The sequence below is a fragment of the Topomyia yanbarensis genome, chromosome 3 (genome assembly GCF_030247195.1).
Source record: "Topomyia yanbarensis strain Yona2022 chromosome 3, ASM3024719v1, whole genome shotgun sequence".
In the NCBI taxonomy this organism is placed as follows: domain Eukaryota; kingdom Metazoa; phylum Arthropoda; class Insecta; order Diptera; family Culicidae; genus Topomyia; species Topomyia yanbarensis.
In genome coordinates this window covers 75,842,155-75,864,486 of record NC_080672.1, presented here as the reverse complement: position 1 = coordinate 75,864,486, position 22,332 = coordinate 75,842,155, and the positions used below count along the sequence as shown (strand labels likewise).

The 22,332-nt window shown below is 39.7% G+C and overlaps 1 protein-coding gene across 2 annotated transcripts in view; it reads right to left on the bottom strand.

Annotated features, from left to right (window-relative positions):
* LOC131693828 (roundabout homolog 2-like) overlaps positions 1–22,332 on the bottom strand; it is a 428,860-nt gene that overhangs the window by 359,504 nt on the left and 47,024 nt on the right. The window contains exon 2 of one of the 2 annotated variants that reach the window (XM_058982022.1): positions 10,269–10,649. The exons of the other annotated variant lie outside the window; for it this stretch is intronic. The gene's annotated coding sequence lies outside the window, so the exon portion shown is untranslated. The remainder of the gene's footprint in view (positions 1–10,268; positions 10,650–22,332) is intronic. 2 annotated transcript variants of the gene reach the window in all.

The window sequence follows — 22,332 nt, the reverse complement described above, 5'->3', positions numbered from 1 at the left end:
AATACGATTACATATAATTTCCCAGAAGCTGTTCGATGGCGATGACTCAAATGTTCGGAGCGTCGAAATCAACCCAGCATTACGCGAGAATTTCGTTCGGCAGCTTCGTGAATATCAGCAAAAGAGCTACGCTCACAAAGCTACGGAAACTCTTATTGGCGGACCCTACGCGGGTTTGGTATCTTCCCCTTGGGGCTGTCATCAATCCAAAAAAGCCCGGAAAAGTATGTGTGATCTGGGACGCTGCTGCGAAGGTCAATGGAATCTCGTTGAATACAATGCTTTTGAAAGGTCCAGATATGTTGACTTCTCAACCAGTTGTCTTGAGCCGATATAGACAACGTCAAGTGGCCATCAGAGCGGATATCAAAGAGATGTTCCATCAACTTAGAATTTGTGAAAGTGATAAGCAGTCTCAGCGGTTTATTTGGCGAGAAGATCATTTGCAAGCACTGCACTATGGTCCCAAAGCTGTATTTAGGAAGACAAAACTGTTTGCGCCTAAACCGTTGGTTTTAGATATATAGTATCTTCGGCAAACTTTGTTAGTATTTTCTTGCCGATTTTTTTATATTAGTTGAATTAGGGTGGTCCTTGTGGTTAGGGTGTTCAAAGTATCAACTTCTTAGATATATAAAATTCAGCTACATAGTGTTCTACAAAGTTATAAATCAATCAAATTGAAGCAACTTTTCTGAAGAAACTATGTGGCTATCTCTAATGGTTCATGTGCTATGATTTTTGGAATATTTAAGGTAGGGTGGCTCTTTAAAAATTGGTTTTCTATTAATATCTTTTTATGTGTTAATTTCTCGCTAATACATTGTTTTAGAGGTTTTTAGAACTTTAGTAAATACACATTTTTGCCGAAGCAATGAAGTTTCTATCTTTTTTGTTTGCATAGTTACAGGCGATTTTCAAGACAAAAATGGTTTTTTCAAAGCTATATATCTTCCAACATTGCAAATAAATTTTCAATCTTTTAATTTCATTTGAAAGATCGAAACTTTTGTAGTTTTTGGTGAAAAAACTGTGGGAGCTTTATTTCTGTAAAATAAATAATTAATTTTTGAAGATGGTGTATTTTTCAACAAAAATCGTTTATAACTTTTGAAATAGACGAGATAATAACTTTGTTTCTTCAGTAAAAATATTCGCCATACAAAGTTCTAAAAGTGCTGCAAACAAAGTATTTACGATAAATCAATGTATGAAGTGACAAATGAGAAATAGTGATTTTAGGGGTCACGTTTTCAAAGTTCAATCTCTTATGGAAAAATCAACTGAGAAATAGTCATTGAGTGTGATAATATCGAATGTCATGGCAATTCTATTGGATTTGTAAACGTTTTTGAAAGAACAATCTACCGTACATCTAAATAGTACAGTGGATTTACAGTAGTGTAAGCTGCAAACTATCGTTAATTCTAAATCGGCCAATAAAAGTTATCTAGGCTCACTTATGTAAATCCTTTTTGGTTTGGACTAGTGCTCAAAACGAGTGCTATAAAGAAAATGTTTTAGTTCACGTCTTGTTATCTTAAAATAAAATCTTGAAACGAGTTTGTTATTCATAGCAGCGGAAATTATTGTATGCTTTTCCAACATTTATGCAATATTTGAAAGCATAAATTAATTATCTACTATAATGACGGCTGTGGTTAAGTTAAGGAAAGATTCTCAATTTTTTGTTACTTCAAAACCAATAAAAGTAAGAGGTCTGAAAATCGCTAACCGCGCACTGGTGAAATAACTCATAAAACATAATTCCCTTGCATCTATATAATGCATGATGACGGTACTTGCTTTATTGGCCTCGTAATAGATAACTTTTATTTAGAGTCTAATATAGTACGCTATTAACACTATTGTGAATTCACGCTAACATGTAGTTGTACGGTAAAATGTTGTGTTTTCAAACAGTGTCATATATTCAATAGATTTTCATTATAACACACATTGACTATTTCTGAGTTGATTTTACCATAAGAGATTGAGCGATGAAAACGTGACCTCTTAAAATCACTATTTTTCATTTGTCACTTCATATATTGATTTATCGTAAATACTTTGTTTGCAGCACTTTTAGAACTTTGCATGGCGAAGATTTTTGCTGAAGAAACAAAGTTATTATCTCGTCTATTTGAAAAGTTACGAACAATTTTTGTTGAAAAATACACCATTTTCAAAAATTAATTATTTATTTTACAGAAATAAAGCTCCCGCAGTTTTTTCACCAAAAACTACAAAAGTTCCGATCTTTCAAATGAAATTAAAAGATTGAAAATTCATTTGCAATGTTGGAAGATATATAGCTTTGAAAAAAAACATTTTTGTCTTGAAAATCGCCTGTAACTATGCAAACAAAAGAGATAGAAACTTCATTGCTTCGGCAAAAATGTGTATTTACTAAAGTTCTAAAAACGTCTAGAACAAAATATTAGCGAGAAATTAACACTTAAAAAGATATTAATAGAAAACCAATTTTTAAAGAGCCACCCCACCCTAAATATTGCAAAAAACATAGCATATGAACCATTAGAGATAGCCACATAGTTTCTTCAGAAAAGTTGCTTCAATTTTATTGATTTATAACTTTGTAGAACATTATTTAGCTGAATTTTACATATCTAAGAAGTTGATACTTTGAACACCCTAACCACAAGGACCACCCTAATTCAACTAATACAAAAAAATCGGCAAGAAAATACTAACAAAGTTTGCCGAAGATACTATATATCTAAAACCAACGGTTTTGGCGCAAACAGTTTTGTCTTCCTAAATACAGCTTTGGGACCATAGTGCACTGGAGGTATTTGTTATGGACAGAGTCATATTTGGATCAACCTGTTCTCCATGTTAGTCTCAGTATGTTAAGAATTCGAGGAGATCTTTGTGAATACATTTGTTTTTCTAGTTGTATAAACAAATGATCAGTGAAAAAGGAAGAGTGGAAGGGACGACTGTGTATGTTTTCATAGGGATACATTTTTTCATATCATTTGGCCCTACAGTATTCCGGTGTACCTTAAATTAGTAAAAATTTCAATATTTTCAAATCCCTTGAAATTTGTGGATTGGACAAGTCCGGAAGAGTTCTTAGGTTTTTTGGATAGCTGGAATCTTGTATTGTAAGTCTGCTTCAGAAACTTTGCCAGATCTCGGCGTTTAATATAACTTTATTTTTTCATTCAAATTTGAAATAAAATGTTTAAAAAACGTATTTTCGAAAGTTGGTGCAATGCACAGTAACACCACTATTTTCAGTTGATTTTAGGCTTAAGTTGTACAAATGGTTGTGTTCAACTACATTTGTAATAAAATTGTCTAATTTAATACAGTCATCATCACTAGAAAGCGGTATTGCTGGATATATAATGAAAATTATTAAAAATCCCTAAAAAATATCACCATTTTGCATCCATGCAAAAATTCTTTAACAATTTTTGACATACTCCTAATTTTACCACGTTATTCAGTAGGCTAAAAATGTTAAAAAAATGTAACGAACCTAAAAATCGAGAAAAAAATATTTTGGTTATTGGCCAGGAATTTCTTCTAGTTACTCCTCTGTGGAGCGGTTCAATTCCTTTAACAAGGACAATTTCCAACATCGTGAAACTGTTGATTTTTCAGTAGATTGATTAAGTATACAACGATGGCCCGATGTTTTGCCAGCCCTTCACCACACACCCGTTTTCAGCTTAGGATAGAAAACGAAATTGATATATCATTCTAGACAGAACCGTACGACCTTCAGTGAAGTTTTGGAACGACAAATTATAGAAAAGTAGATTTAAGACATGTAAGCTGTGGCCATACTTTTTATTTTACATTAACAACAAGCAAGGCTAGGGTGTTTAGATTAAATAAAATTCTCTCAAAATCGAAACATTTTCAAACGAACTTTGTAAAAACCAGAGATGGTGATTATGCGACGGACGAAAAAAAAAGTTTTTGATTGTCTCCTCGACCCACACTTTCCAACATGCAATATGGGGTAACTAGGGTGGTTCTAATTTTAACAAAATTTGAAAGTGCACATTTTAATGGTTCGAGATAGAGCTTTACTGTCCTTGATGAAGTTGCAAAAAAAAACATATTTTAGAAAAAAAAAATACTGGAGACATGCAAGTTCTATCTTTTTATTTTCCATGGCACGACAAATTCAAATAATGTAAGCTTTAGGGTGTTTCTTCAAAAACAATTTTATTTCGATTACTTTTGTAGTTTTTATTGCACACCAAAGTACTCTTGGGTTCATACACACGAACTACTAAACTATTTTGTTTCAAAGTTATGAGAACTTTGTCATAAAAAATATAGCAAACCCGTAGGTTGGTGTCCCAAGCTCATTGAGTTTTCTCAGCATGCCGACGGAAAACAGGTTCCATAGCCACTCTACAGTTTCTGTTGGCCAGTTTCTGCGATGCCTCACAAGTCCTGTTAGGACGGAGTCCATCACAATTTTGATCTGTCGAATTCTCGTCTTTCGCAGCCAACCCAGGAAAGTGGGTGTTCATTAGAACATCGAATGTTTCACTGTTGTCAATTGTGAGAGAACCAACCGGAATACACACATTGGCTTCTGTAACGAACATTATGTGTCCGTGATCCGACAGACGAGGTTCGTCAGAAACGTGCCAACTTTTTATCTTTTCCGTTATTTGAGCGCTGCATAACGTGAGGTCCAGTATTTCGCTCCTAACCGCGGTAGGTACAACTCCCTTGTTACATACATTGACATCATTTGACGACAGGTATTCTAGTAGGTACTAGTACTAGGCTCACCTCTGGTATTTAAATCCGTGCTACTCCATATTGTGTAATGTGCACTGGCATCACACCCTATGATAAAGGGCTTGTTTATTCTTCTGCAGTACTTTATGAGGGCAACGATTTCAGAAGGTGGTGCTGTATCCGCATCGCCAGGGAAGTAGGTAGATGCGATCACAATCTCCTGCGTTCCCATAGCCGTCGGGGCCTCCACTGTTATTGCAACGACGTCTCGTTAAATGAATCCAGTAATTGGCGAGAACTTTACTGCTCCGTTTATCAAAACTGCAGCTCTTGGAGTTGGTTGGCCTTTACAATATACTATCTTGTGAGCTGAGGAATTTAAGCCAAAAATTTTGTGCTTATTTGCCCACGGCTCCTGTAGAAGAGCGATATTTAGTCGCTCTTTGGTGAACCTCCGGGCAAGGACGCTTGTGGCATCTTTTGCATGGTGGAGGTTCACTTGAATGCAGCGAATGCTGCTCATTTTTTCGGTATTTCTTTACCGTCGATGTTTGGGGCCAATGCTTCGTCCTCTTTATTTTACCAACGGCTACTCACAGACTGTGTGCTGTTCGACGTTCCAGTGGCCTTTTTCGGTCCAGTATTTACTTCGACTCTTGCCGTTTGCGCATCTTTGCCTACGGGATGTTTCCGATCCTCTGCTTGCGTTTCAGTTTGTGAGCCGCATACGGTAGGGTGCTTTTGTGTATTGCCCGTGAGACGGGCTGCCACCGATGCACTCGTAACCGTTGCTGCAGGCTTTGTGTTGGGTCGTCCACAGGAGCTTTTACAGTCCATGCTTGCCTAGAACTTCCCCGTTCGGCGAAGACCGAGGACCCCTTCAACTGGCGCATTCTAGCCTTTCCGAAAACGTTGATCTTTTTCGGTTGCGGTTCCTTCTTGCACCCACTGTCGTTCGGTAACTCCGTGTCCGTCGAGCGCTATCGCTTGGTTGGTGCCTTCCCTATTGGGATTTTTGTAAATTATAGCGCTTTAGTAGGTTTGTGGGCGTATCTCAGTAGCCACCCATAGCGTTTCTTCGCCGCTCCGCTTAAGTGACGAGTTATCCCTGTTCCTCTTGTTTTGTTTTCGGAGCCTTCCAACTCTCCGATTGCTCCGCCGGACTGGTCTGTGTCCTCCCTGGTCACTGTCCGATCCTCGTCTCTATCTGGAGAGTTCAGAATGGACGACGTGTAGGACACATCATCTTTCAATGAACCGCTATTCAGCAGTTCTCCAAGTTTGCTTTCCACGCAATTCTTCACCTCTTCCACCTCCATCGTCGCAATCTCCTGCAAACTCATGTTTACAGTATTCTTAGTGTTTTCCATTTTGTTCCGACGAATACCTAGGTACAGAAAGTATAGTATGTATATTATGTGTTTGACGGAAAATCGAAGTCAATCATTCACATAGTCATTTCTTCTATAGAGTTACGTGTTAATAGGTGTGAATAGCGTGAAAATAGAGAGATTTTACGTAGTGATTATATCGTCACATTCTGATAACTTTTTAATGCATGCGCGTTAATCTAGCCGCCAAAAGTACACCCGCTCATTTAGCGCCATCTATAAATGACTAGTTGATGCAGCGATTTCACTGATGGTGGCGGAAAATTCTTGCATCCTAATTAATTAAGAGCAGGTGAAATTGTTAAATGTTATTTTTTAAATGTTTGTATATTTTATCCAAATAATTTTCTTATTGTAAATACGGGCTAAACAAGGTAAGTTACATCCATTTTGCACTGAAATATTGTTGAATAAGCTCCTCATAAATAAGATGTCATACTAATACAAACTCCTATTCCTGAAACATCTATGAAAGTAATAAGGGTTCCCTGCACTTTCGAAAGTAGATGTTGAACTAACATTCCTTCCCTTCCTCGACGATTGTAAGGACGTGGCCAGGTGTACACTGTGTTGCTTATTCCACTATGAAGAAAAATCGTTAATCCCAAATGTTTTTGACGTAGGACTACGTCTTTGTTTTCGATATGGGGGTGCACTTTGCAAATTCATCAAAAATGGTATGTAACGAAAAGTTGTCCAATTTTAAATGCATATAATTCAGCCATCTCACGATAAATTTTCAACTTTTTTGCGCATATCGCCCCGAAATATTTCTAAGAATAGATTCCAATAGATAAATCCAAAGACTTTTGATATCATGGCATTTAAAATTTAAATAATGATCAACCTATTCAAAATATCACACACAGAAGATAGCGCTTCCCAAGTCCAGCACGACAGATTTGTGTACCTAGCGCGCTACGCTTCTATGAATGACGTCATCATCGACAATTTAAAGAACGGATTTCGCCGGTCAAGCTCAGTTGCCTGTTGAACGGCAGGCGCAATAGATCACTGCACTGTGAGTTTTCACAGCCAGTTAGAGTTAGAAATCCGTTACACTGGCTGTGGAGGTGCGCTACCCAATTCCGTTCAACACGCGACTGAGCTTGTTCGTTCAAACACTATGCTTTCTTTTGTTTTGTGCTCGTTTCCAGCACACTTATGTACAATCTCGAACACAATTATTCGTACACAAAATTGGTTGTACATTGAAGCTCCATATGCAAACACGGTTAACATAGTGTCGTGGTACTCTTTCGTTTTACCTATTATCATCAGTGTTGACTCATTTTGCTTTGTGAATGTGTAGGTATATCTAATTTGTTAGTTGGGGTACTATGTTCACAGATTTTTCTGTAATGTCACAATTTTCGATCATAGATTCTTTTTCACAGATGGCAGATTTTTGGCATTTTGATGAAAATTTCGCAGATTTTGGAAATATTGTGATTTTTCGGAAATTTATCACAGATTAGAAACACAGATTTCAATATGTTTGTAGCGGTTACATGCGAAACTGGCACGATAGCAATCTGTGCTCTCGTTGCGCAAAGAGATTTATGTCCACTTCACATGATTCATTTCCACTCAGCCTATCCTATTTCGATTCTGCTAATAGATACATACTACAAAGCCTATTCATGAATGAATACACTGCCACTCGAAAAACGGTTGCAAAAATGCATCTAAGTCCATATATTAAATTGTTTACGATTATATTTATAGTTTCGATATACGATTAATACCACTGCATTCGCTAGATTTGTATGCGTACTTTAGGAAAATTACAACAATAGCAAAATATAGACAGAGAATTAGTTAGTATTGGGTAATCTTTGCGTGACATAATTTATGAATGTTCCACCATACCACTTTTAAACTCATTGTTTACGGTCCATTTTACATTGTCGACGACACTCCCGACAGCTGGCTGTTCGGAGTTCAAGTTGTTTTCGATGAAACAATCTCGATAAACGATTAGCCAGAGTTTAAACGCCTAGAAGATTTACGTACCCTACAGTCAATAAACTATTCAAACATGCACGAAAATATATTCGCAGTCGCATCGCTTGCTTGAAGCGAATCCTTACTAACAACCCACCCACTACCCAATCCGTGGTACTTATGGGAGTGCCACTGAGTCGGGGCCTTCCGTTAAGTAAGTACCACATCAACACTTCTTTTCTCATTCCAAGTTACGGTAAAGATGGTCGTGGCCCGCAATGTTGGCTCTCAGGCGAAACTCTCGCCTGGACTGGATCAATTGTTATTCCCAAACAATGCTCCTCAAGTAGTCTGGCTGGAAATGAGAGTCATCAGTGTGCAATCTACGAAGTATACCATGCATACGCAACGCAACGCAACGAATACCTAGATACAGAAAGTCAACCCTGTCAGAGCCACACAGGCTCCGTACGCGGCTTGGTATTTGTCAACACTTCGGATCCCAGTCCTAGTTTTACGTAGGGTGGGGGTTCGAAGTATTTATGCCCGACTTTTGACAGCTTTCCTATCGATAGTGATACCTACAAGAAAAAAATCTTTACCAACACTACGAGAGCCACCTCTCGAATTTTCTAATTTTCTTTTATACGAATCAATACCTTCTCTGTGTTAATTGGATTTTTGGTCAACTTGTAGAAAAACATTATACGGAGCTTGTCGCACACGAGCTCTACAGTTTTGATCTGATTCCTAAAAAGTTTCGCGAGAACCATTCGCGAAAAGCTTCGCGAGCAATGCTTTCCGCATTGGGAATTCACAGACAAAATATCAATCGTTTTGCTTGTGCAAAAACTACTTCAGCTTCGCCATGCGTACGTTCGCAACAGCAGGTTGCTATGCTTCGTTTCCTATGCAAGCTGGGTGCTACATAACTGAAATATGCTTGCTTTTGAACTGCGAACGAATGATCAGTGATGCGGCTTTTCCCATGCTTGTCTCAAGCTATGACATTCAAAGAACGCAGCAAGAAATACGAAGCTATCCGCGAAAAAAATGTGCGCCATTACCATTGAAGTACACGGTGAATAAGGGAAGCATCAAGTTCTTTCCTTGTGTTACTTGTGAAATTGCAAGCGAAACAGATTTTGCCTGCAAGTTTTATATTTATCATACATTCAAAGACTACTTTGAAATTTCAAATAAGAGATTTTATTGTTCATCAATTAAACTTCAACTGGCCCGCAGAACTGTCCACCTGAGCACCCCGTTAGCTTTTACAACCGGCCAAAACAACTCATTTCAAGTTAATTGTACCGTGATAAAGTAGATGTTTAATGCATTTTCCTTGACCACCTTCCCACCGGTACGAATTCAGATGATAATTTGTCTTGTTTATTGTCACACTTTGATTCCTCGCAGGTAGACACCGGTTATAAAAGAGTAAACATCGTTCGCTAGTTACACTATCTGTGTGTAGTAAGTGAATGCCGAAACGAACACAGCAATAAATTCTGACCCCAGCTCAGATATTTCGGTACACTTTCGGATAAACGATCATAAACAAAAAGTAAACAACGGACCGAGTCACCCCGCGGGAATTTGTGCGAAAGTGTAAATTAATAGCCACGTTTTATGTCAGCCTTTACCGAACTTTTGGTTTGTTCGTTTTTTTATTACGATAGCTTCCCGTCCCCTATTCCAGAGTGGCTAAAACAATGACAAACCAGATTCCGAAGTTTTGGGTTTTAATTTCCAGAATCGTTAGGTTTTTTTTACGACCGCATTCAGTATTTGTTTGGGCGTCGAATCATTAATCCCCGGTTTGAGGTTGCGCCTTTTATCGTGTAACTTTACTGCAGTTTATGGTAAAAATGAAAATATTTTTAAGTTAAAAGTGTACCGACTTTACTACTTTTTGCCCCCGGTTAATGCTGTCAAATTTGTTAATAGACTGATCGTAAAGAATGTTTAAGCCGGCTCTCCAGTCAATTTGGAAAAAGGTCGACCCCCCAGAAAAGCCTTTCTTCAATAGAGAGAAAAAAAATCCAATATTGCTAAACGGTCCTAATCGGATGGCCACGATTTCCATAACTACCGCCAATTAGAGAGATGGTTGCGGCAAAATGGTGCACCGGATCCTTTTTTGCCAAATTGTGCGGATCTGCTATTTCCGGGGACAGCAGCTGTTACCTTTCCGTCGGGGCTGGAAACGATACCGCATCCCATTTTGGCTGAGGCTGTCAACCCTTTTCAATGATTTTACATCTCCAATCGCCGCGCGACCGAGACCCATCGAGATGAAACACATTCTGTGTGATCTTCTTTCCTGGAATCGAAATCAAATTCACGCTATGGTTAGGAGATTTGGCTTCGGCAGTAAAGGCAGCCGGGGTCTGGCTTTCGTCAAAGTTGCTTTCCGGTCGACAGGCTAATAACAGGCGGGAATGAGCACGAACGGATTGATATATCAGTTGCTTGAATCGTGTGCGTGTGTGGATTGCATTGGCCGCGTGTGTGTCAGATGGTGATGCTGCTTTCGGACGGGGATCTGAATGGGATCCTTTCAGCTGTCTGGGAAAAAAGTATCGGTTTTCATTGGTAACGCATTGATTTTTAAATATTGAAGATTGTATGAATGATTGAGAATTTTGACGAGTTCTATAACGCATTCATTGTGTAATCCGTTGCATTCCAGGAACAATAAATAACATATGTTGGGGAATGAAGAAATATATATCCGATACTTCATAGGAAAGATTAACACTTAAATGGAGAGTTCTTAACTAACGGGAAAAACGCGAATGCTACGAAGTAATCAAAGTATTAGGTTTTTTCCCTGAGCCACAAAGTTACAATCAGTCTGTTTAGACTCTACACAAACGTTCATAAGATAAAGTTAACCTTTTATGAAAGCGACTTTACAAATTCTCTCGAACTTAAATTTCTATCCCCGCATTACTTTGTTATAACTTTCAGTGCCTGATAGTCAGTAGCTTTGTTGAAAATAGAACTCATTTCAAACTTTGTTCGCAGCCACCACCCCTTGTTAGAATAGCGAGAACGAATTAAACACCTTTTACCACCCTTGGTTTATCTGCCGCCGGGATCATGCTAAAAACCAGTCACCCCTTCACCACCAACCAGTCAGCCAGCCAACCTTCTGTGCGGGTTCCACCCCCAAAGAACCACCCGAGGAATGGTAGCAATTCAAAAGTTTTTCCCTTGGTGCAATTTACATACTCCCCCAACTTTGCAACAACTGCACCATTTTCTTGCCAATTCCTTTGTAGACCGTACCCCCGGCAACTGTCGCAGTTCGGTTTTGCGGAATGCAGTGTGTCGGCTTGGGGTGTGGGTCCTAGAGCCTGCTGCTGCTGGTGGCTTCAAAAACGCAAAACTCGCTCAGCCGGGGTCTATTGTTTGCGCATCGTTAGTGATGAAAATGGGGAAAATTCTTCTTTTTCGCCAGCACAACCACCCGCTTTTCATCGCATGTCACCGCCAGTATGCCCGGAATCTACACCAAACAAAGGAAAAAGGGGGGAAAGTAGTTGTTCCGCCGACTAACAAGGAGGAAGTGAAATTTTAATGTTCATCCTAGCTCTGGGGAAAAACTGGGGCAGGGGGAAGTTTGTTCACCTTGTTCGGTGCACTGCACAAACATACTTTGTGTTTTAACGCAACGCACAAGGGTTGCGGATTCCCAGGTAGCACACAACTTTGGCATTGAAGAATGTGGCTTGCCATTCTTGGTCCGATAGAGCCAACTAGATAACTACCGGTCACGACGACGTCGGAGCCAAGGTGAAAACTTTCCGCAACAGCGTGACAACCGCTCAGCTTCACCAACACTATGATGATGACGGATCGATTTTTGGTTTCTGCTGCTTCCGCGGAGATGACCTACTTTTTATCGGCTATTTATCAAGTTTCATCATTACCACAATTCTATTCTGTAGAAAGTAATAACCCGCGGTGGAGCTTTCACTTTCCACTGCAGTAGTCCGTCCGTCCGTCCGTCAGCGCTTATCAATCAATTTTGAACGATGCTTTCTCTGCGAACTGAAAAGTACAGATAAACGACGGTCTTATCGGGGGAGATTCTTTTGGCCAACGATCCTGGAAATACACCTAGAGCCTAGGGCGAACATCGGGGGGAATGACAAACGGTGTCGGATTTCGAAGATTGTGAATTGATGGAAAGACATCCCCGGCGACAGGCGGGCTTGAAATTGATTAGTTTGGAGATGTGCTGGATTTGAATCTTCACAATGCCTTGAAGTGATTTTTTGTTCGAAACGCTGGAAAGGAAGGCTCATCAGGTATTTTTTTTGTCGCGGTACACCACGTTGGCTTGAAGGGACCTCATTCTTTTACATTTCTTGAAACGAGGGTTTAACAATTTTACATTTTATTGTGATTTGTTTTGTTTCACGGAATCGTACACGTTCTTGGAATACACATTTAGATAATCAGTCCCCTTGTCGATAAATAACGGATCGTTGCTTAAATATCTGGTCCACCCTCGACCGTTCCTTTCAGAAACAAAACTCAGCTTTCTGAGACATATTCCGTCGCCTGTCTTAATACAGCGGCACGCCACAATTCAGTTACCTGTACGTCTAAAATTTGGAACCGGTGACGCTGCACAATCTTGCGCCAATTTTACCATCACAAATGACATCGTTAACCTTTACAGTACCAGGTTAAAATTTTTCTGAAAATTTTGTTTTAATGTTGCTCTCATTTCGTCAATCATTTCTATGTACCGAGTAGCGTTCAAATTCGTAGACCGGTTCCGGAATTAATCCGAATTCCCGTGGGGTACATCCGGCATCCCAGTGGGGTGACGGACGAGTTTTGAAGAAACATCCATAAATGTAAGTAATTGTGTTTTAAAATGTGCTACATATGACTATTTCCCATTGATCCTTCACAATAGACATGAATTGGACCAATCTTGGCCACCGGAGAACTGTTCCGGGATAACCTAAGAAAATGTATATATTTTTCTATCATTCCGGCGATTTGGGTTCATAGCATTATACGAAATGCGAAGTTCTTCCAATCATACGGTTCTACAGCTCCCTCAAGCTATGGCCGTTCCGGCACCGGTTCCGTACGGATGGACATTTGACGCCATTTTGAAAACCAAGATGGCGGCTTCCGGTTACCACAAAACAGTAGAAAGCATCATCAATATGGGTGTCATTCGAAAGGGAGTGGTCAATAGAAGACAGAAATTGGTTTTTGACGCCTTTTTCAAAAACCAAGAGGGCGGCTTTCGGTTATCACAGTGCAGTGCAAACCACGACCAATAATGGCGTCATTGTAAAGCGCAAGCTATCAGCAAAAGCCGGAAATTGATTTTTGACGCCAAATCGAAAACCAAAATGGCGGGCTCCTGTTCCAAAGAAACAGTGAAAACCGTCATCAATATGGGTGTCATTTGAAAGGGGTGTGTTAGCAGGAGACATTGGAGAGGAGAGGAGAGAAATTGATGAGACGTCGTTTTGAAAACCAAGATGGCTGCTGCCGGTTTCCAAAAACAGTAAAAACTACCATCAATATAGGTGTCATTTGAAAGGGATTGGTGAGAAGAAGTCAGAAATTGATTATTTAAGCAGTTATGAAAACCAAGTTAGCGGTTTTCTATTACTGCAAAACAGCGAAAACTATCATCAATATCATGAAAGGGGTAGTCATAAAGTGATTTTTGACGCCATTTTCGAAAACCAATATGGTGGCTTCCGGTTACTACAAAACATTGAAAACCATACTAAGTATGGGTGTCATTTGAAAGGGGGTGGTCAGTAAATGTAGTGGTGGCGGTGGTACTACCACCTTTGTAATCTTTACATGACAAGCATGACGTGTTCAAGCATTACTCTCTGACCATATTCAGCATGCTACTGTATGAAGGGCCAAAAAGGAATTACGTGGTCGAAAAGTGACTTCGCTTACCTGTACTACGAAAGATTTTGCTTCCAATAACAAGAGCATATGAGCCAATCACAATGCAAGCCATTGTTATAAAAAGTAGCCTCAATAGGTGGGGAGAAAATCCCGCGCAATGTACACGAAATAGTAGCAACAAGAATCTGGCCACTCCACTCTTCCTGTCCAAATCGTTTCAATCAGATGGCTTGATGGTCCCTCTCAATTCCCATGTATTGTATGTATGGGTCATTCCACGCGCAGTGATCAAGGCACGTGTAATCGACCTTCACGAATTTGAGCCAAATTTGGAGGAATTGTTCATCTATGGCCAATATATAAAAAGCCAAATTTTTGTGTCTATTGAATCACTTCTCGGGCCATGGGAGCACCCCCCCCCCTGTTTTGACAAATTGTCAAAACCCTTGATTTCCTTTTGAACATATCTCCGGTTCTATTTACTCTAGAACCAAACCTTAAGATGGGTTTTGAAGAAAATTTTTCAAGGAGTTTAGAAAAAATATTAGTTTTTGACTCAGACACCATTTCGCTAAAAGTTTAATAACTTCTTTTAACAAAGCCGAATTGACTAGCAGTCTTCGACAAAGTTGTAAACAATTAAATTATATTTCTTATTTTCACTTACAGTGATAATTCGATGCATACAGTGCCACCTAGCGGTGAAAATGCGAGCTAGTGGGTTTTCTCCATATAAACGCGTGAATCAACAAATACATCTCCAATGCAACGCACGATCACGACCCGCAGTATTGAACGAGGAAAAATACACATATCCAAATAGAAAATTATTATTATAATAATATTGCCGATTGACAGCCCATGTGAACATCGGCTAGAATAAACTAATCTTGTTGAGATCTGCGTTCAACATATTGACAACAATATGATTTAATTCGGTTATTCTCGCATCGTAATGACTACGGAACGGAAGCAAGTTTAAAAAGTTTCACTGAACTATATTGAAAATCAGTCTAAATCTGCACCTTTTGAGTCACGAAGAAACTTAGTTGTCTGTCACAACAGCACATATTTATTGTTGGTGTGAAATAGTTGTTGAAATAAAAATTGCTACTTGGGTGACCGTTCATTTCTAAATAACACCCATACCGATGATGATTTTGACAATTTTGTGGTACCACCATCTTGCTTTCCAAAATGGCGTCAATCAATATCCTTATATGCCCACGATCCACTCGCAAATGACTTCCATATTGATGACAGTCTTCACTGTTTTGTGCAAACCGGAAGCCGCCATCTTGGTTTTCAAAATGGCGTCAATCATCAATTTTCGTCTTCTACTGATCACCCCATTTCAAATGCCACCTGGTTTTCATTGTTTCCTTGGAACAGGAAGCCACCATCTTGGTTTTCAAAATGGCGTAAACAACCAATTTTCGGCTTTCGCTGGCCACCTGCTTTACAATGACACCATTATTGACGGTGTTTTTCACTGCTTTGTGGAAACCGAAAGCCGTTAACTTTGCTTTAAAAATGGCGAAAAAATCAATTTTTGTCTTTTATTGACCCCCCCTTTCGAATGACACCCATAATGACAATACTTTTGACTGTTTTGTGGTAACCGGAAACCGCCATCTTGGTTTTGAAAATGGCGTCAACTATAAATTTCGGACTTTTGCTAGCCATCCTCTTTCAAAAACACTCATATTGATGGTTGTTTTCACTGTTTTGTGGTAACCGGAAACCGCCATCTTGGTTTTCAAGCGACCATCTCTTTTCTAATGACACCCATATTGATGACGATTTTCACTGTTTCTTTGGAACAGGATCCCGCCATTTTTGTTTTCGAATTGGTATCAAAAAACAAATTTCCGGCTTTTGCTGACCACCAGCGCTTTACTATGACACCATTATTGATGGTGGTTTGCAATGCATCGTGATAACTGGAATCCGCCATCTTGGTTTTGAAAATGGCGTCAAAAATCAATTTCTGTCTTCCATTGACCACACCCTTTCCAATGACACCCATATTGATGATGCTTTTCACTGTTTTGTGGTAACCGAAAGCCGCCATTTTGGTTTTCAAAATGGCGTCAAATGTCCATCCGTACGGAACCGGTGCCGGAATGGCCATAGCTTGAGGGAGCTGTAGAACCGTATGATTGGAAGAACTTCGCATTTCGTATAAAGCTGGAATGCTCAAATCGCTGGAATGATAGAAAAATATATACATTTTCTTAGGTTATCCCGGAACAGCTCTCCGGTGGCCAAGATTGGTCCAATTCATGTCTATTGTGAAGGATCAATGGGAAATAGTCATATGTAGCACATTTTAAAACACAATTACTTACATTTATGGATGTTTCTTCAAAACTCGTCCGTCACCCCACTGGGATGCCGGATATACCCCACGGGAATTCGGATTAATTCCGAAACCGGTCCACGGATTTGAACGCTACTCGGCGTATAGAAACTGGACTAAATTCCCGATCTTTTAAAGCCGGTTCCATCTAATTCGGTCAAAAATTGACGAAATAAGAGCAAAATTTAAACAAAATTTTCAGAAAAATTTTAACCTGGTACTGTAAATGTTAAGATTGTATACGTCTACGAGAACGTGAGTATCCAAGTTGCTCTAAGTGTTTTTCTGAATATTTCTCCATGTAAAATATTCTACCCCATTCCTCAAGCTGGGACCAGTTTAAGTTACCTTTTAGTCCGTTGGTGGTTGAGTGAAATCTTAAGATTCTCATTTTATAACAAATAAGTAGTAGTCTTCATTTTATTATTTTCTGAATTGCACATGTTTTGTCGTTGAAATTTTAAATGTTCGTTGTTTTTTTAGAGCATTGCAAGGGAGAACGTATCCGCCAATCGAGCTGAGATTTCTTTGGACTGAGCAGACTAATTTATATGTTTATTTTGTGCCTGTTTGACCAACTAGGGAATTAATCCACGAGATATTAGTCGTGCGTGGGAAGGACGCATGGTCTTGTCTGAGTGGATTAATAACTTCAGTCATGTATGCGGGTTGAGAATTGACATTTCGCGATACGGAGAGAAGGCCAGGTTTCGATTTTCCCCACTCATATCAGCACGAGGCACTTTTTTGATATCACTGTCGAGAAAATGGTCGATATTATTTAGTGGTGGCCCAAACTCTTTTCCACTCTTGTTTCTTTTCGAGATTTTTTGTTGCCTTTCCTTTTGCTGGTTTGTCTTTTGTAGGAATAATGTCGCAATTAATTGTATTCCATTTCTTCACTCAAAACTGTACTGCCTATGATCGCAAATTAGTCCAGTGTAGTCATGTTTTATACTTCTTTAGTAGAACAATTCCACGAAGATCCGTCCGAAAATCTTTAAAATTGTGACCGACCCAGAGTTAAAAATATTCAAATTAATTGAATGAAAATTGATCATATTCAGCCGCATTCATTTTCAATATTCAGTGACGCAGCTGAAAACGTCACTCGAACAATCCGCCCATTCATCCATGCAGATTTTCATTCGGCTCCGATTATTACACGAAGCGACCGTGCAACAACGAATCAAACGCTTCAAAGTAGGCCCTGGCACAATGTAAGCGATGATGATTAGGGCATTGCAAAAAAAATTTTTTTTTGAATTCTCAAGGGCCCCCCTCTCATATTGTGACAAATGTCAAAGTAAGCTCAGATGCCCAATTTCACATCATTTGGACAATTTTAGACCCCCGCCCACCTCGCTTGAAATTTTTTGAAATTGGTACTATGGGAAAATATGGAGGAAAAATACATTAAATGCAATAACTTTTGAAGTAGCAATCAGCAAATTACAATTTATACTTCTTTTGGAAGGAAATAATCTTAGTATTTGAATGGAGATATATTTGTTTCTAGAAAAATACGGGAAAGTGGGGTACTGGGTCATTTTGGCCCCAAAATCCCCTATTTTTAATGATTTTTCTGCTCCGTGATGCAAATCATACATATTTTGTAGTTTTTCTAATGTGAAAAAATCTCAGAAATCGAACGGAACCCTTTTGACCTTAGTCCGAATACGAGAAGTTGGGGTTATAGGGATTTTTGTCAGTCATATTAAATTTTATCATTTTCTCATGCATATATCTCTATTATTCTTCAATCAATTTTCATAAAATGTATCTTATTGAAAATTTTTTTTTGCAATGCCCTAATGATGATTGTTGTTTCATATGCTTTTGAAAACATTTTCCTAGATCACCGGAATGGAAGATTGAACATTTTCCATAGTCAATAAGATTATTTTGTCTCAAGAGTATTTTTTTTAAATGGTGTGAAAGTTTCTACATGATGAATTTCGCGCTAAATCGTATTCAGAGTTGACAGCACCCTCTCAGGTTTTAATAAAACTTTTTGTACATGAAGACTTTGTCACAAAAAGCCACTTTTCATACCTTGTTTTCCAAAAATGATCTTGACTTTCTTTTGGAAATGGTCAAACTTTTTTACCAATTTTGTTCAAATGGCAATCGTCTAAAAATGACAAATCCTATAAAAAATGTTGTAGGAATGATTGTCACAAAATTGGTAAAATTTTTGAATAAAAATATTGAAAAAATTCTTCATCGAATCCTACACTGAAAAAAATCGATTTCGAAAATTTATAGTCGATTTACAAAAATCTTTAAATTGAATGAAATTTTTTGTTCCAAGATAGGTGATTATGTTCCTTACCTACCGTAAAAAAATCAAATTGAGCGCTTTCAAGGAAAAAAGATATTTGAGAAAAACTTTTGCTTATCCAAGCTAAATTTTTTTTCAGTGTATTTTAATTCAGGGACTATAGCCCAGAAACCAGAGCCCAGAACCCCAGGAGAGAACCCAGACTCCAGATTCCATAGCCCAGAGTACAGAGTCCCGAGGGAAGAAACCAGAAACCAGAGTCGCGAGTCCTTAACCCAAAATACTGCAGCAAGTCTAGAGTCCAGAATCCAGAGTTCACTGTCAAGAAAGCAGGGTCCAGAGTCCATAGCGCTGCGATCAGAACCCAGAGTAGCGAAGACAGAGCTCAGAATCCAGAATCTAGTGTTCCGAGTGCGGATTTCAGAGTCCAGAGCGCAGAGTTCAGATGCCAGAGCCCAGAGTCCAAAACCTAGAGTCCAGGGCCCAGAGACCAGAAATCAGAGTTCTTATCCCAAAATACTGAGCCCAGAACCCTCAGCACATAATCCAGAGCTTATAGCCCAAAGTCCAGAGCCCCTACCCCAAAATAGTGAGACCAGAGTTTAGAGCCCAGATTCCAAAGCAGAGAGTTTTGATTCGATAATCCAGAGTTTAGATTCCATAGCCCAGAGTTCCGAGAAGAGAGCCCAGAGTCCGGAGTCCAGAATTCCGAGTGCGGAGTGCATAGTCCACAGTTTAGAGCCCAGAGTCCGGAGTCCAGAGTCCAAAGTCTGGAGTCAAGACCCAGAGCCCATAGTTCAGAAACCACAGTCTGTAGTCCAGAGTCGATAGCACAGAATCTCGAGGCAAGAGGTCAGAATCCTGAGTTAAGAATGCAGAGTCCATAATTCACAGTGCGAAGAACAAGGCCGATAATTCTGGATCTAGAGTCCAGTGCACAGAGTCCTCAACCCAAATTACTGTGGCCAGAGTCCAGAGCTCTGAGACCAGAACCCAGAGCCCGAAGTGCTTAACCCGAAATACTGAGGCAAGAGTTCAGACTCCAGAGCATAGAGCCCAAAACCCAGAGACCAGAATCCCCAGGAGAGAGCCTACAGTCCAGAATCCAAAGACCCGAGTGCAGAGCCCGAAGTTCAGAGTCCAAAATCTAGTGTTCAGATTCCAGAGGGAAGGATCAAGACCCCAGATACCAGAGCCCGTGGTTCAGAGTCCAGAGTGCATAGTACAGAAATTCAGCACCAAGAGTCCATCATCCAGCGATGAGAGTGAAGAGTCCAGAATCTAAAGTTCAGTATCCATAGTTCAGAGATCAGAACTCAGAGTGCCGAGGGGATAGCCAAGAGCACAGAACCTAGAGTCTCGAGGGCAGATTCCAGACTTCAGAGTCTATCGAGGAATATCAAGATGTCCCGAATCCAGCGTGAAGAGTGCAGATTGCAGAGTTCATAGTATAGAATCTAGACTGACTGGGTATTTTCGGAATGGTCTTGACGAGTAGGTGCTAGATGGTTAGTTCTGACGTCCTGTTGAAATCCAAAATGGCGACTTCCGAACGTAAATTATTACGATTACACTTCGGATGTTTATCTTTGCACAGCACTTGATACTGTTTAACTTTGAGTTATACAATTGATCCATAATGATAATTTTACTAGAACTGCTCTTCACATCTATTGTTACTAGACTGCTTTAAGGTCTTAGTTTTATAGTACTGTTATTTGGTAAAATGAATATCGATGCAGGTAAGGTACAGGTAATCAGGGTAATATGCCAAACGAATACCAAATTCGTTACTGATACTTTTTGCATGTATCAGGCAACTAGCAGTTGGGAAATTGAATTCTGATATGATTATGACCTTCACTGGTTTAGTTTTCGATAAAAATACACTGAAAAAAATTAAGTTTTGACAAGGAAAAGATTTTTTCAAATAACTTTTTTCCTTGAAAGTGCCCAACTTGAATTTTTGACGGTAGGTAGGGAACATTATTACCTATTTTGGAACAAAATTTCATCCAAATCAAAGATGGTTTTATTTGTAAATCGACTTTAAATTTTTAAAATGGATTTTGTTTTTAGTGTGGGAGACGATGAAGAATTTCTTCAACATTTTTATTCAAAAATTTGACAAATTTTGTGAAAATCACTCCTACAACATTAGGATTTGTCGTTTTTAGACTATAGCCATTTGAAAAAAAATGGTGAAAAAACTTTGACCCTGTTCAAAAGACAGTCTACATCATTTTTGGCAAAATATGGCTTTTTGTGACAAAATCTTCGTGTACAGAAAGTTTCATTCAAATCTGAATACGATTTGGCGCGAAATCCGTCAATAGTAGGTAAGAAACTGGCGGGCGAACCGCAAAACTTTGACGACAGAATGAATAATATGCACAAGGACATAGGACACTGTGCTCGAACCTCGGATTGGCCGTCAAGAAATGGAGAACCGTGGAACAGAAAGCGGGCTAAACTGAAAAGGAGTTGGCGATGACCAAGAACTCCTTGGAAATAAGGCAAACAGTGGTACCACCAAAAGTGAGGGAAACTTATGAGGCGAAAGACAAACCCCAGAGAACGGAAACCGTGTCCCTCTCTACGCAGAAGAAGCCAAGAGCATCACCAGGTGATGTAAGACCAGAAGGTTCCAAGAACCATACAGAAGCTCTCCGCACCGTGGTACGCTTAACGAACGAAGCAGCCACTAACGTGGATAAAAACACCAAATGAGAAACACAAGACGGAAGGCGAACAACATGGTTCGAAAAGTGAAAGCTCTTCAAGGAACGAAACAAAGACTAAGCACTAATAGTCAAAGCTAACGATGACTCGTAGGAGAAAGTAATGCGCGCAATGAGAGATGCTCCTGGATTTTAAAAAGGATCCGAAGTCAAACAGCTCTACCTATACAGAGCTCGCCGAGAAAGTCATGGGCGAAGCGGCGGAAGTGAGAGCCTTGTGCCCGGAGGCAATCATCCAATGTAAGGACATGGATGATGTATCCTCGGAAGAAGAGCTAAGCGAAGCTATGAAAGAGCAGTGCGAGCTTAGAGAAGTGGAGATGACTATCCGAATCAGCAACCTTTCTGCACGCCAGCGGCTTCGGCTAGGCTTTCAGTTGAAGCAGCAAACAAGTCACTGAAAACCGGGCTGTTCGGTACGTCCACTGAGTGCCTCTCAGCGACCGGAACTATGCTTCAAGTGTCAAAAGTTCATTCACCTGGCTAGAAACTGCACTGGACCTGACAGGTGCAATTTATGCAGAAGGTACAGTGAAAAAGGCCACAAGGCAAAAAATCTACCGAGCCAACAAGTTTCAAGATGCCAGATCTGTGCTTGAGCTTGAGCTTGTGCGAACACCCCTGGCTGCTACTCTGTTAACGATCTGAACTAACTGAGGTTACAGAGGGAATCAGTAGATTAATTATGCTTGGGAATAACGAAACATCTTTCAATGTGCAACTCCTGGTAATGTTTATTGTGTTTTATTGATCAATAGCGGTGCCGGCCAGGCCCGAACGCAGGTCGGTGAAGGAAAGGGAAGGAATGTTAGTCCGATACTTGCGTTTGCTAGAGGCCGTATATACTACTGCGCACTTCACAAGTATCACGGGAGGAGGAGATATTTGTAAGTAAGTATAGAAGTTGGATTTTACATCTTATTTACCGACGCCAGAGAGGTGACTCCACTA